We start from the raw sequence: 14,134 nt of genomic DNA, 5'->3' as shown, positions 1-14,134 counted from the left end.
AACCTCAGCTAACATAAAAATTGTTTCCTAAGAAAATATTGAAGAGGGAAAATGATTTCAAGATAATGAATTAATACTGTGTTGTTAAACTATGCTCTTTTGAAACACTAATTAGTGATGTGATTAAAGAAATTACAGTTAATTAAAGGTAAAATGTTTCTCCTGTAAATTGTTTCATACATCTGATAATGTGAGATATGCCACTCAGAGACTGTTTCACCCATAAAGCTTACATGTTTATAGCTTATATATAACATTTGTAACCATCTGTTTCATATGTTTGGGCATTACTAAACATAACTCATTGGAAGAGTTACTGTTACTTGAAGAACTGTCTGTTGCTTTTGTAAACTGCCTGTTCCTAAACTCTCACTCAGGCTGATGAATGCCAGACAGTTATTCCTGAAGTCAGCATTACAGCTATGACTTCAGTGAACAAGGCAAGTCTTCTGTTTCCATCCCTGTAAGTTTGTCTGATCAGAGCAATACTAAGACAGATCAAACAGGCTGGTATTAATGTAATTCCTTCCATCCAGTTGCTGGTGTTGAATGAGTCTAGGGAAGGTGAGAAGGGGGATGTGATTAATCTTTTTTAATAACATACATAACAACCAAGTATGTGAAATTTCTTAACAGAATTCTTTAGCTTGCATGTATTAAACTAATATATGAGTCCCTGGGTAAAGTCAGTGTGTGCATCTTTCTGGTATATTTTATTTTTTCACCGCTCCATAGACTCTGGTACAGAAGGTTAAGAAAATAGAATGACTGTCTTGGGTGGACCCAAGTTAAGCATAATACAAAAGCAAAAGGCTCACCTCCCACCCCCCCACACAAATGGTTTTGTTTCCAGACAGTTCTACTCTCTGCTCATACCCATGGAAACATGTGAGTGCATATTTGTGGAAGAGAAATCCTTCTTTGTTGTGACCCACATCCTCTACAGAAATAAGCAAAACATTAAAAAGTTTTAAATAAAGCAAAAGAAAGTGGTCTGGAATATCTATTACAGTCAGTCCAGAGGAGGGTCACAAAGATGATCAGAGGGCTAGAGTACCTCTCCTATCAGGACAGGCTGAGAGAGTTGGGGTTGTTCAGCCTGGAGAAGAGAAGGTTCCAGGGAAACCTTATAGCGGTCTTCCAGTACCTCAGGGAGACCTACAGGAAAGATGGGAGAGACTTTTGACAAGGGCATGTAGTGATAGGATAAGGGGTAATGGCTTTAAACTAAAATAGGGTAGATTTAGATTAGATATAAGGAAAAAAATCTTTTACAGTGAGGGTGATAAAGCACTGGAACAGGTTGCCTAGAGAAGTTCTGGATGCTCCATCCCTGAAAGTGTTCAAGGCTAGGTTGGTTGGAGGTTAAGAAACCTGGTCTAGTGTAAGGTGTCCCTGCCCATGAGAGGGGAAGTTGGAAATAGATGATCTTTGAGGTTCCTTCCAACCCAAACCATTCTATGATTCTATCGTGATGCAGTCATTTAGTACATTTTCTTGTTGCCAAAGAAGTATCAACTATGTGGTATTTCTAGAGGGATTTTTGCAGCAATGTTTGTTTACAAAACTTAAGAATTATTAATATACCAGTGTCTTAAGTCCCTATCTAGAAATCTGACAAAATTAGAGAAAATGGAGTGGTACTCAATAAAACAATCTTGTCTGTCTGCAAGTAGTGAATTAACTGCCTTAAGAAAGAACTATCAAAGGTGAAAAAAAAAAAAAAAAGAAGAGTATTGAAAACAAGAAAATGCACAGGATAATAATATTCAAGAGCCAAATCTCTTTTCCCCAAACATATTCATATCTATTAAAGTTCCTTGCCTCTGATTTCTTGGTAAAATTACTCACGCCACCTGGATGTTTACTGGCTTTGATAGCTATAATCTTTTTGTATTTTGGATTGTTAACTTTTAGATTTTTTTTTTTTTTTACTCTTTCATTGTATCAGGACCTCACCGTGCTGCAACTGCCTTATTAATATATTTCATGGTCATGTTTGCTCTCTCCAAGGTACAACTGCTCTGTTAAAAGCAGTTATCTTCAGTTATTAATGTTCTTCTACAATAAATGTCTTTCATAAAAGTTGGTCTTACACAACAAGAAATTTTTCTTAAAGTTAAAAATAAATCTGTACGTGATACTCCAGTTCAGATTGATCAATATAAATGCTGTTACTATATTTTAAAATGTTTAAATTGTTTGTTATTAAAACAAATGAAAAAAACCAAACAAATCACTTCCATATCAAATTATACCAAATATATATTAATAGGTCATAATATGTAAGGTGCAAGGTTGTCAGCATGTCACAATTCATGGTATTCTTTCCAATACTTTTTAAGCAAATATTCAATGAATATTTACTTTTCTGTGGAGGAATGATGCAAGTATTGATGCAAAGTGATACATGCAACTAATGTCATCCTGAACTGAATTAACAAAAGCCTATCCAGCAGGCAAGGAAAGTGATTTAACTCCTCTATTTCTCCTTTTTTTTAGACATCTCTGGGGTGCTGCCAACAGTTTGGGGCCTCTCAAAGCAAAAGACCTAATGGACAAACTGGAGGAAACCCAGTGGAGGGCCACCAGGATAACTAAGGGGTTGGTGGTGCACAGCATGTGTGAAGAGGTTGCAGGAACTAGTTTTGTTTAGTCTAGAAAAGAAAACACTCAAGGAGAATGGCACTGCAGTTATCTACTATCTAAAGGAGAGATTTTGCAGCAGGAAGGCTCCTAGCTGGGCATTACAAAAGGACACAACTCAAAATTTCAGAAATTCCAATTGTCTATGAAGAAAAACCATATTGCAAATAGAATGGCTAAGCCCTGTAGCAAGTTTCCCAGAAAGGCTGCACAGTCTTCACTCTTGGAGATATTTAAAACTTGCCTAAACACAAGCCTGAGCAATCTGATCTTACTTTGAAATTATCACTACTTTGGGCAGAAGATTGGACTAGATGACTTATAAATTTCCCTTCAAACTGAAATTGTGCTGTGTTTCTAGAAGTTCACTTTGATTTAGAGTCTGCTTATGTAAACACTTGTGATATGGGAGTTCCTAAAGAAAGCAATGGTGTTAATCTTACAATGTGAAAGGAATAGATGCCAGGTATAATATTTTTGATCATTAACTCATTCAAGACTAAACCACAAGTTATACAAAATGCTATGTTTTTGGATATAACCAAACTCCTTGATGCTAATTTCTGTTTTATTTGGGGCCTAGGAGGGTACTTTTGTTGTTTTTATGAATCAAGCCCCTCATTAAGTATCCACCATCTGCATACCGAAGTTAAAATATTTCCTTAGAAATATTTCAAACGTCACTGTGTTTGGATAAAGGTAGGGCCAATGTTCATTCATTGTTTCCCCTAGGACAATTTTTTTTCTCTGATGAAAAATTCTATTTGCTGCACTGTACTTAAAAACCTACAGCTGTGATGTCATTTTCCACCACAGAAGAAACATGTCTATGTCAGATACTCCCAATACATTTATAGTTTTTAGCTATTCATGGTTGTCATTGTTGATTAACACAGAAGGTCAGATTTGAATTTAAATTGAGCAAATTAAGTGAATAGATTTATTTAAAATGTACTGGACTAGACTAGATATACTATTTCTTGTCTCTGATATTTTGGATGTGACCCTGTATATAGCCTTTCTTTTGTGAAACATCAGAGCTTGATAAACGGACAGTTTTAAAAGCATAAGTAATAACCTGTCCTGCCTGCTATGAACACCACAATTAACCTGATTCATGGGACAAGAGTGTCGTGAAATACATTGTTTGACAAGCACCCTAATTACTTATACTAACAGTAAGTCTGAAGACAGCAGTTGAAACAAATCTGAATGTCATATATCATGAAGTTTGCTGTAGTTTTCTTCACATAGTTTGTCATTCTTTAGGGGATAAAGATTTTTGTGGAAAACTCTCCTTTCTCTTCTTTTTTTTAAATGCAAATCTAATAAAGTTTGAGCTATTTTGAGGTTATGTATTTATACAGAGCTGTGTTTGCAATGGAAAGCATAACTTTGGATTTCAGATATGATACTAAGACAGATGTCTCAGAAATTAAATAAGAGTCAAGGTGGTGATTTCTTTTTTTTGTTTTCTTTTTTAAATACAGTTTCTAATCTTCAGCTGTTTACAAAACTGATTGCTACAGACACTGGATTTTCTTCGTAGGTCATTAAAGTCAATACAGTACTCATTTTTCAACTGTCATAATAATGAGAGACATTGTGTTATTTGTGTTGCAGCCTCTTCCAATTCTTTTTTTGTTCCCTAATTCTTTCTAGACTAAAGAATTTTGTGGTGCCAAAATAAGAGATAATAAGAAAAATAGCAGAGACACCAAACATGTCTTTGCCTTTTTCAAAAGGGATTTCATGATCACTGACATGGTATTTGAAAGATTGTACTCTCCAGCTTCTCTAATGCTATACAGTTTTAAAATGTTGTCTCAGCTGGGGGCTGACTTCTGAGTAAGTAGCAGACTTTTTGATCTTTTAGCTATTCCATGACCCATAGGAACAGTTTTGTGGTTTCATTTCACTTCTTCATTTGCCAATATCTTCTCATTTAAAAAAAAAAGGCAGTAGCTAAAGTTAGTCCCCAGGAATGGGTCTGAATTGTCCCTCAGATTACACTACAGTCAGTTATGATTATTTATGTTACAGTGTACCCAAAATGTAAGAGAAAGGCAATTTGCTAACTTTTAAAGAGTCATCAATGTTTCAAAAACCTGACAGATTTCTGAGCAAGAAATAAATCATACACCCAAAGTTTGAGTGAAAGTGTTACAACAAGATATGTTCTGTAATGACTGGTAGAAAGGATAAATACATTAAATAATTTATTCTGAAAAAAATAATTTTACATTTCTGTCTTTATTATTATAATCAAGCATAATTACTTTTAAATTATTTAATTATTGATTGAAACTTAACCAACGGCAGCATTTATTTTCAGAGCTAGGGTTATATATTAATAGATTGAAAGTAGCTAAAATAATGAATATAGAATACATTACCTATAAGGAAGAAACTGATTTTTTTTTTTTTCTGTGTAACAGTATAGGCAGAAAGGAAAAAAAACAGAGGAAAAAAAACCCCTGTAAATATGTGAAAAAGGCAGAAATCAAGCTCGGAGAATAACCAGATAGTGTGGAACTAACACTAGGTTAATAACGATAGGTTATTATCAAAAATACTCAATTGAAACTAAGAGAGGAAAAAACAGGTTGAATATTAGCAAAATTTTCCTGAATATAAACTCTAGGAAGATGAACAATCACTTCTCAGCTAAAGTGAAAAAAAATGAAGCTTTACTATCCAGATTATTTTGATGTATATGGACAGAAATATTGCAGGATTTATTACAAGAAGCAGGCACTTAAATAAAAATAAATAAATAAATTTATTTTTTTAAAGTGTCAGATTTTGAGTAGTGAATATACCTGTGTTTACACATCTAATTAATTCTAATTCAAAGTATACTGATGTTAGTCTTACTAAATGTTTACCGCTAATATGGTTCAGAGTATTGGAGGCCAAAATAAAATCCTGTGATATATCGAGCATCTTGTTGTTTTGTACTTCTTACTTACATATTTCTGTGAAACATTTTCTGCATAAAAATATATCATAGGTATTATGGATAGCGTATTTGATCCTCTTAATTTATATATTTGTTCTTACAATTCAGCTTTTTTTCTGTAAAAGAAAGGATGATGATTATTATTATTACTTTCACTTTATAGTTAGAGAATTGATTCAGAGAGAAACTGGTATGTTGTCCATTGTAGAGCAAAAAACTCTAGAAGAAGTGGAAACTGCAACTGATATCTTAAAACTTAGGTTAGTGCTCCAGTAACTACTGAAGATCATCTATAATTCCCTGTCTCATTGTTAAAAAAAAAAAAAAAAATTGTTCAGTTTATTTGGTAACATCCATTCTCTTCTGTTGTTCTTCATGTACCTTGTCACATGCAATCAACTTTTATGAAAGACGAAAGTTCACCTTAAAATCTTTGTAATTTATTATTAAAATTGTTGTCTCGATTTGATGTTACACAAGTACTTTGATTATTTGGCTCTCTCCTTTTCGGAAACAAATAAATGTCATGATGTATGGTCAGCTGTAGATGTAACCACCGTGCAGGTGCTTCAGTTATGATGAAGAGTAGCAACACTTTCCAAAATAGTAACCTTTGACTGTGATGAATAGTTGACTCTCATAAACCATTTCTTTAATCCCAAAGTGAATGTAAAAAATCAAACTGCTGAATCTATATACAGTTTATGTTTACCTATGTTAGTGCCATAGTGAATACTTCCAAAAAAAGGGTTCACATCGCCCATTTGTATCAGCACACACAATACATGTATGGGAAAGAGTAATCAGTGGGTTAATTTAAGTTACCTTAATTTTGAAGAAACTAAGATAACTATTTCAGACACACAAGTTAAAAATGAAGCTTTTAAGCTTGAGAATGTAAAACCTAATAAGGGAAAAAAAAACCCTCTAGACAATGAGAGTATGTAGTGAGGAGCTAGTCCTCAGGCAACAAAACACTAAATACTTTCTGTTTCTCGCAGTCTACATCTCTATCCATTAGTGTTAATCTATCCATTAGTGTTAATCTTTGCATCAGCTTTGATGCGTACTACATCTGTCAGAGTAATGGCAGAACCAGACACACACCTGCAGGTAATTTACTGACATACATTATGCCTATGGATGACATTCTTGGATCTGCACCTTCCTATCTTCATCTTCTTTTTGGGTAAGGAGGTTCCCTAGAGCACATTTTAAACATTTTACAGCACTTTGATTGCCTGCTTTTTTTTTACACAAGATTGTTCAAGTTCTGACTCCAAAGCAATTTTGATCATTTCTTGCTAAAAGAACCCCTAAAATTTCCTAAAACTAAATAAAAATCATGTGATACTAAATGTTGCCATGGATAAAATACTTGATTTTCTAAAGCATGTATTGTATGCAAGAATGCATACATTGTCATGCCTGAATACATAGTTGTATATCAACAGTCAGGAGATCAGTTTTGGACTTGATCTTGAGTATAACTTACTAGGCACATTGTAAACCCTTCACTCTACTTGAGGGCATCCTACAGAGCTTGTGAAACTTGTGCTTTTGCATTTTTGTGTGATCTGAAATTCCTACCTGTTAGATATGGACATTTTAGTATCAGAAGAAAACTAGCAAATTGTATCCATAAGTAGGTGTCCCGAACTTTTTTAATACTGTATTTACACTTCTATGAGGCATCCTGAGATATAAAGCAAAAGCATGCTAAAGAATTCACTGACCTGCTGAGTAGATCTTTCTGTAAAATTGAGTTCATGAGATAGATATTATTTTCCCAGGTTTTTAAAAATTGCTAATGGCTGGGGTTAGGAGTTAGGAAATTATGATGATCCTTAATCATATAACTTCACAAATGTTGAATTAATACTGACAGTTGTATATCTTATGATTCATACCACTGTTTATGGCTTAGGAACTTCACAGTCACTAGAGAGTTACATCTTTCTGGAATAGATACTGCTAATCAGGAGGATTGTACTAAAATTAGTGAGTTTGATAAAGACAAAACTTTTGCATAGGCATAATAATTTCAGTCGGGGAAATGAGATATGAACCCAAATCAGTAAAGGAAAAATATTGCTAGAAAATAATGTTCATCTACTCCTTTGCCATGCACATGTCTGGCAAACTATAAAAACAATCAGACTAATATTCATATTAATATTCTAGTAAAAATGTGTCACAGTAAAAGTAATTGTGAAATATAGTCAGAATTTATCAGTAGTCATCACATTGTGGTACATTAGAAAATAGTTAATCTCTTTGTTTCAAGGAAAGAAGAAAAGGATTTTTTTTTTTTAACAATTATTTCCTCTGATTTCATTTTTTTTTCCAAGTTTTTTTTTCCCCAAGTATCTGAGATAAATGGCCTACCTCCAATAAACCTTGAAAAGTTCTGTTAAATCTATTTTCTTTAATGTAGAAATTAAATAAATAAAAGTGTATCCAAAAGGTGTTTTGGTTTTTGTTGTTTTCTTCTAACTTCTAGATTTTTATTTTATGAAATTCTATTTGCACAGTTTTATTATTTAAGTATCTACAAAGCTGGGAATAGCTCCAACTCACAATGAAGAAATTACTGTACTTGACAGGAAAAAAAAAAAGTGGAAACTGAGTACTGTCACATGGAAAATAAAAGAGGCTAACTTATTCTGTTTTTTCTAAAAGTGAAAAAACTTTAGAACATGAAAAACATGGATTTAACTAATTGATTTACACCCTGGAGATACACTATTGGCCACAGACACTTATGAGGCGATGTGTGGAATGTCACCCATTGTGTCGGCCCATAATAATCTATTTTTTTAAAGGATAAACTAAATGTTATAAAAATATATAACTGTCTATAATGGATAAGGCCAAAGATTCATTTATATGAGTATTCTCCTGCTAGCAGTGGTGAAATGCAGATGCCAGGCACAAATTTGAGTGTGTGTATATATATATATACACATTCATATTTAAGACCCCCAAGTAAATAGTGATAGCTCTTCACAATATTCTCCCAGCCTCCAACAACTGACATCTCATTTACATACTGAAACAATGATTACACTTTTGAATTACAAAGTCCTTTTTCTTTCCATGTAGTTTTTCCAGTTGCCCCTAGAGTTCCTGCAGACTTCTAGCATTCCTGCCTTGTGTTGTTTTGCTTAGTGGGGTGGGCTACAGTGACAGCTTCTGCAAGAAGCTGCTAGAAGTTGATCCCCTTTGTCCTTAGGACTCAGTCGGGCCTAGAGCGGAATCACCACGGGCCAGGGCCGAGCCAGTCAGTGACGGGATATTCAGTGATAACTCCTCTGCGATAACCTATTTAAGAAGGGGGAAAATAAAAAGGAAAAAAAGAAGAAGCAGTGAAGCAGAAGCAGGAGGCAGAGAGGGGGAGGCACGAGCCTTGTGGGCCTCACCCTCTGGCCTCCTGCCAGGCAGCCGTCTGGACCCAACTCAGCCCAGCCGGGTTGCAAGAAGTGAAGAGGAGATGTGAAGAGATCCTGAGAGGCATCTGCCAGCCTGTTGTGAAGAGTTTCTTGTGAGAGGAACGGCTGCAGACACCAAGGTCAGCGAAGAAGGAGGGGGAGGAGTAACGTTGCTCCCAGCAGAATTCCCCTGCAGCCCTTGGTGCAGCCTATGGTGAGGCAGGCTGTCCCCCTGCAGCCCATGGAGGTCCACAGAGAAGCAGAGATCCACCTGCAGTTCATGGAGGACCCCATGCTGGGGGCAAGTGAATGCCTGAAGGAGGCTGTGGCCCGTGGAGGACCCACTGTGTCAGCCTGTTCATGAGGGACTGTGGCCCGTGGGAGGGACCCCACGCTGGAGCAGGGAAGGAATGTGAGGAGTTCTTCCCCCAACCAGGAAGGAGCAGGAAAAAGTGACATATGATGAACTGACCACAACCCCAATTCCCTATTCCCTCCCTGTGCCACTCGGAGGGTGGAGAAAGAGGTAGAGATAAATGAATGGGAAGTTGGTTTTGTTCTTTTCTTCATTATCCTGCTTTGGTTTTATTAATAATAGTAAATAAATATTATTCCCCAAGTTGAGTTTGTTTTGCCCTTACTGGTAACTTCAATGATCCCTCCCTGTCTTTATCTCAAACCTTGAGCCTTTTTGTTGTATTATCTCTCCCTCATATCTTCAAAAGGTGGGGGGAGTAAGTGAGACATCATGTAGTTCGGTCCTGAGTGAGGCTAAACTACGACACATCTTGAGCCAAGGATCTTTACAGCTTAACTACAGACTGTCAAGAAATACTTGCTTTTCTTCTTTCTGAACTTGCTACCTACTACTTTTACCTGATGCTAGTTCATGATTTGAAAGGATCAGTGAGCAACTAATCCCTCTTCACAGATCCAAGTCATTATAGATGTTCTATAGATGTTCTATAGATGTTCTCGTCTTAGGACGAGAGGTAATGGTTTTAAAATAGAGGGGGGTAGATTTAGATTAGAAATTAGGAAAAAATTTTTTACAATGCGAGTTATAGAACACTGGAACAGGTTGCCCAGAAAGGTGGTGGAGGCCCCATCTCTGGAAACGTTCAAGGCCAGGCTGGATGAGGCTCTGAGCAACCTGACCTAGTCAGGGATGTCCCTGCTCCTTGCAGGGGGGTTGGACTAGATGACCTTGGAAGGTCCCTTCCAACCCTAACCATTCTATGATTCTATGATTCTCTGGGCCACTCATTTTTTTTTCTTTTAAGGCTGCTGACTTAGCATTTTCATGTATGTGTACAATGACTTACATTGATAAGTATATTGCTCTGGAGAGATCTTGTTGCAGCCTTTTGGTACTTACAGGGGGCTTATAAGAGATGAGGACAAACTTTTTATCAGGGCCTGTTGTGATAGAATGAAAGGTAAAGGTTTTTTAACAAGAAAAGGGTAGATTTAGACTAGATAGAAGAAATAAATTTTTTACAATTAGGGTTGTGAAACACTGGAACAGGTTGCCCAGAGAGGTGGTGGATGCCCCATACCCAGAAACATCCAAAACCAGGTTGGATAAGGCTCTGAGCAACCTAGCTCTTCAACCTAGTTGAAGATGTCCCTGCTTCTTGCAGGGGAGTTGGACTAGATGACCTTTAAATGTCCCTTCCAATCCAAACTATGCTATGATTCTATGATTCTCTATGTATCTATGAACATTAACATAAAACGTGGTTATGTTTCAGAAATGTAAATAGCAATCTTTTGCAGAGACTAGATCCTCATCCTGCTAAGTTGTCTTTTCACTTCCAGTCATTTGGCACCCTACAGGAAATGTAAAATGCAATGGTCATGAGAGGATTGCACTGCAGAAATAAGCTTTTTACTGGCTTTAATGTGACACAGCTACTTTCTTTGCCGGTCACTGACCACAGCATTGTAGAGTGCAGAAGGTACGTTGCCTGTCTGGAGGCCAGGAAATAAACAGAACCTGAATAAGTTATCATTCTTTTTTTTTTTTTTTCCCTGGAAAAACAGGAGGAATCTGTTATCACATTGTGTCATGAGTTGTTACTATTAGCTATGTTTGTAGGAGGCTTGTTTTGTTTTGTTTCAGTATGGCCTCTGTGTGCTTATTTAGTAGCTTTTCAGCTAAATTGTCAGTTTTAGGATTTTTCCCCAGCTTTCCGTACATGAAAAATAATATTTGTTTTGTACAATTTAGACAGCATTATAAGGAATGTCAATATTAAATATGTTTTTTTTTCTTCTATGAAAGGTAAGAGAGAATAAAAAGGAGTTTGCTGAAACAAGATAAAAATAAGATAAACAACAAATGAGAACGTGTTCTTTACAAATACCAATGTATTTCTGAACTCATGTAAAATCAAATACTTTGAAAGAAAGAGAATATAAAGAATTTAGGCTTAAACAGTTAAAGCAGATATATTTAAGCAATGATGATGATATCATAAGACAAGTTTCTCCTGAACTCAGATGGTTAATCTCACTTAAGATCACCCTTCCTTTACCTTCCTGGAATGGACCAGAATCTCACTCCCACGGAGACTGAGTAGTTGACATATCAGTAATCTCGTTATAAAGAATTCAAGTCTGAGCTCTGAAACAGAACTTGTATACAACATAAAAACTTGCTGGCTAACCTCCAGCACTTAAAGAGCCTCAAAGCTTTTGATAGGAGCAGCTGACTTGCAGACAGCTAATGATTTGGTTTCCAGAAAAACAAATCCATTTGGGAAATGGCAAACCAACTGTCTTTAAAAGGCTTCCAACAGTGTAGGTCACTATACCATATCTAATGGAAAGGTCACCTCTTAGGAAAGGTTAGAAAACAGTGAGAGCTTTCTATTTTTTTTTACTTCGTATCATTCCACGGAAATGAACCGCAAAACGAATGGAAGGAGATGGTTCAGCCACACGGCTGCATATCCTGACTGCCTGGCTTATCGAGAAAGTGTGGAGGTTTAGCACAGAAAGACATATGAGCTGGGACAAAAGAAGATATAAACACTAGAACAAAATGTATATTTTACTGTTGCTAAAAAAACAGCAGTGGAGGCTGGCTGCCTGATAGTGCCAACACATGGTCAGCAAAGTGTTTTCTTTATCTAGATGTGTAGGAATTATTATTTTTGAAAAAGTGTTATTTCTACTAGGGACATTTTAAATGATTCTATTTTAATTGGCAATCAATCCAAAGATCATCCACACATCTCCCTACTTTTTGCCCTGTCCCCAAAAAATCAGAAAAGCTGTCTCTTTTGTAAGGCTAGAAGATGAAACACCACCCATGAATGCTAAATTGTCTCTGCATACTCTAGAGCAATTCTCACCTTCTAGCAGCTATGCAATTCAAATGTGAATCTCCCTATATATTCCAGGTCTAGAACATTTTAAAATGTATGGCCTCTTACAAGTTAATAAAAAATGGTCAAAATCCATGGAAATATGATGTGCATTCACATAAAATCTGCTGCTGAATATTTATAGATCTCTGTTCTTTTTTTGCCAGTGCTCCTATCCTATAGCACAGATAATTTTTATTACTTAAGTTTTGCTTCCAGATAGTAAGGGTCATTTCCAGATCACACAAAATCAGTTTCTTGAGCTGTAGTGGCATTACTTATCTTATGGTACTTTTTTTAGAGAGTACTCTGGATGTTTTGGCATGCATGGCTCTCATTTTTTTTCTGAGTCGTGAGTGATGAACTGCTTTTGCTAGATATTTCTTGGTTTTGGATCTCTGTCTATAAAGTTCTTACATTTTATCCATGATGATACCAATCCTGTGCAATTCCAGACTAGAGAAGTAAAAAGGAGGATCATCTTTTGATGAGAGTGTTAAATTAATGTTTACCTTACTCTTTATGATGAAGATTGGTTTATGTCTAATTTTTTCTTGTGAAAGGCAAGAGCAAGCCAAAAGGGCTTCATGTGTTACAATTCACAAGGTTAATGACATTTTCTTCAACATTTCAAATTCTAATGAGAACTAGTCATTTTCTATAATTTTTCATGCATTTATCCTTCAATGTATATTTTTTATGAAAAAAAATAGACTATTTTAAAGACAATTTTTGAAAAAAAAATAGGAAAGGAAAAGAAAGAAATCTTTTTAATATCTTACTATGCACCAAGTCTCAGTCCTGGAGAGATGATGCAACTTGCACCTTGAAGATTCTTCAGAGGTGATATGGGGTGACAGTTAAAATTAATTAGAGTTGTTTAGAAATTAAAGGCATTTTTAGATTCTTTTGCATAATATGCAAATCCTGTACTCTATGTTCTTGCGAGTATGTGACCAGGAGAACAATGGAATGAGAAAGCTTTTGATTATTTATTATTTAAATGTAAGATTTTTCTGTCTTTAAGATTTTTTTCCTTTAAGTTTTTATGGTTGCTTCAGATTGAAAAAAAAAAGGAAATGAAATAGACTAAAGGCTTTTCATTAAATAATATTGATAGTGGCAATGATGTCAGAAAAGAAAATAGTAAATCTGCATAAGTTAAGTTTTCTTCTCCTGTGGTCATTTATACTGATTGAATAATTATATAGCAATAATTATGAAAAATTTCTGCTATTTAATCCTTCATAAATGCTCATCAGGTTCTGTTATTCAAAATTCACTTTTTCCAGAGAGAATTTTTTGACTGAAAGTTATTTTAATCAATAAAATTACTTCTGAATTCATAATGGAGAATTCTCAGGTAATAGTATTATGTAAATAAATTATGTGTCATTTGTATTTCATATAATAATACCTATGTAATTTCTTTATGAAAGTAACTGGTATACTTTGAATTTCAAACAGCAGTCTGGCTGTAACAGTAATAGCTTGCATTATGCTGGTTAGTTATCATTTATACACGTGAAATGCAGATTACTATAAGAAATATTATACGTGAATATAGATTGAAAAATCTCATCATTGGAAGTACAGGCATCTGAATATTAATTTATACAAAAATTCACACTAGCATATACAAAACACATAAATAAAAGTACATGTAAAAAAACTCTAGAATTGAAGTATGAAACTATTTCTTTCAGAGTTGTGCCTATTGT

The sequence above is a fragment of the Chlamydotis macqueenii genome, chromosome 3 (assembly GCF_036417535.1).
Source record: "Chlamydotis macqueenii isolate bChlMac1 chromosome 3, bChlMac1.mat, whole genome shotgun sequence".
In the NCBI taxonomy this organism is placed as follows: Eukaryota; Metazoa; Chordata; class Aves; order Otidiformes; family Otididae; genus Chlamydotis; species Chlamydotis macqueenii.
Note: the sequence above shows the minus strand (reverse complement) of the source record.